Source organism: Schistocerca gregaria, chromosome 3 (genome assembly GCF_023897955.1).
Source record: "Schistocerca gregaria isolate iqSchGreg1 chromosome 3, iqSchGreg1.2, whole genome shotgun sequence".
Classification (NCBI taxonomy): Eukaryota; Metazoa; Arthropoda; class Insecta; order Orthoptera; family Acrididae; genus Schistocerca; species Schistocerca gregaria.
In genome coordinates, this window is record NC_064922.1 from 261,099,296 (window position 1) to 261,101,851 (window position 2,556).

Below are 2,556 nucleotides of genomic sequence, written 5' to 3' on the forward strand. Positions count from 1 at the left end.
CTGCTAGCAGGTGTATTATTTATAATCAAACCTGTTGAATACCTGTAAGTAATAAATTAATAATGAAGCAACTATGACGTGAGCCTCTTTTCTAATCTAAACTGCACAACACAGTTAAAGGATAAGATTTTCGAAGCTCTGTAATTGTCTGCCATTGGGACGCAGAAACTTGAAATTTGGCTCAAAGTTGTCTACAACCTTTCTCTTTAATGGTGCAAAAGAGTGACGCACTGCGACGTCACCCTCGCGCTTGGCGACGCTTCGCCGGCCGGGGTGGCCGAGTGGTTCTAGGCGCTACAGTCTGGAACCGCGCAACCGCTACGGTCGCAGGTTCGAATCCTGCCTCGGGCATGGATGTGTGTGATGTCCTTAGGTTAGTTAGGTTTAAGTAGTTTTAAGTTGTAGGGGATTGATGGCCTCAGATGTTAAGTCCCACAGTACTCAGAGCCATTTGAACCTTTTTTTTTTTTTTTTTTTTTTTGGCGACGCTTCAAACGACACGGTGTCGACTCAGGCCTTCAAACGACATGGTGTCGACTCAGGCGACACCAAGGCCAGAGTTCAAAATTTCATGACTGGTGTAAGGTGGGTTAATGCTGGCACACTGGCACCAAATTTCACTGCAGCCTTTTTTTTTTCTCATTTGTCGACACTCTGCTGTTTGCAGTGTTGCCGAGCCCGAGGGTGATGTCACATGATGCCACGCTTTTGCATCGTGCCAAAGGAAGGTTGTTAGGCACCTTTGGGTCAAATTTCATACTTCTGCACTGCAATAGGAGACAACTACGGGGGTTCGAAAAAGTGTCCATCCGTGGACGAGCCACACGGTGGGAAAGTCGTTACACCTCCTCTTACCCACATTTTCCCCTTTCTTTTGGGGCGTCTGCGATGAAGGTCAGAACCGCGACGACCGGCATTGAAGTCACACGGTTTTCTTATGTGTGGCTGAGGAAAACATTTCAGACTCACCGCCGCTCATAACGACAGTAAATTGCACCAGGGGGCGGCATATACGGCATCATGAAACCACTTCTTCCTTTCCGACATGTCCGAAAGAACAGACACCATATCCATATAAGTACATAGTTCTGGCAACACCGGACATGATCTTCTTCTTCTGTGCGGATGCACACGTATTCCCCGAACTCTTGGTAAGAAGGTCTTCCACGAGTAATGAGTGTGTTGGGGTGGAACACTACAAATGTAGTGTGTGGACATACAAGATGAGAATGTGGGTCTCGCGGGAGGCGTGCGCGAGATAGTCCCTGCAGTAGCGCTGTCCTCTGTGCCCTCGGTGGCTCAGATGGATAGAGTGTCTGCCATGTAAGCAGGAGATCCCGGGTTCGAGTCCCGGCCGGGGTACACATTTTCACCTCTCCCCGTTGATATATGTCAACGCCCGGTAACAGCTGTTGGTATTAATATATGATTCTAATGGAATCTTCCTTTGGTGCATCGATTCCCACACATCTCACTGTGCGATGAACAATCGGATGACGTTCTTGACAACTTTTAAACGTGATGACACCCGTCCGGCGATTCGGCCCTTCTCTAAGGACGTGGGCCAGCAGCACCATTGAACATGATCGGACCTATTTTCTGCGTAGCGTGTAAGGTACCCCTTATTTGCAGATAAGAGCGCATTTCGCTTTATTCCCAGTTTTTGTATTTCACATACATGAAGTGAATGTATCAGTGCTGCAGCACGTACGGAGTAAGGAGCGAGCGCTACGTTCCCGCTCTGGCCAGCAGAGGCGGTTGCCATTCGGCGCTTTCGGAGCCAGTGGGATAAAGTGCCGATGCAGAAAACGCTCGTGACGTCAGCAAAGAGACACGTAGGGAAAGTACATTTAATCTGGCGCGAATCAAGTAATTGTTATTGTGGTATCAACGTTCGATACCACACTTGTTAGGCGTTGCAGATATCGACCGCGGTCCGTAATAGATATCGCTGGACCCACGAGTCACGACTAGCGAGCTCTATCAGCCTTCAGCTGATAGGAAGCAACCTCTAACAAGGCGTTTAGTAACGTATGGCCTCTCTAGATATGTTTGAAATTGAAACTTCCTGGCAGATTAAAACTGTGTGCCCGACCGAGACTCGAACTCGGGACCTTTGCCTTTCGCGGGCAAGTGCTCTACCATCTGAGCTACCGAAGCACGACTCACGTCCGGTACTCACAGCTTTACTTCTGCCGGTACCTCGTCTCCTACCTTCCAAACTTTACAGAAGCTCTTCTGCGAACCTTGCAGAACTAGCACTCCTGAAAGAAAGGATATTGCGGAGACATGGCTTAGCCACAGCCTGGGGGATGTTTCCAGAATGAGATTTTCACTCTGCAGCAGAGTGTGCGCTGATATGAAACTTCCTGGCAGATTAAAACTGTGTGCCCGACCGAGACTCGAACTCGGGACCTTTGCCTTTCGCGGGCAAGTGCTCTACCATATGAGCCACCGAAGCACGACTCACGTGCGGTGCTCACAGCTTTACTTCTGCCAGTACCGCGTCTCCTACCTACGTTTGAAATTATATGTATCCTGCATATGAAGAATATT

General features: G+C 48.8%; 1 non-coding gene across 1 annotated transcript; it reads left to right on the forward strand.

Annotated features, from left to right (window-relative positions):
* Window positions 1-1,287: 1,287 nt before the first annotated feature.
* On the forward strand, window positions 1,288-1,362 carry Trnat-ugu (transfer RNA threonine (anticodon UGU)). The gene has a single exon. It is a non-coding gene; the product is annotated as a tRNA-Thr (tRNA).
* The last annotated feature ends 1,194 nt before the right edge of the window (window positions 1,363-2,556 follow it).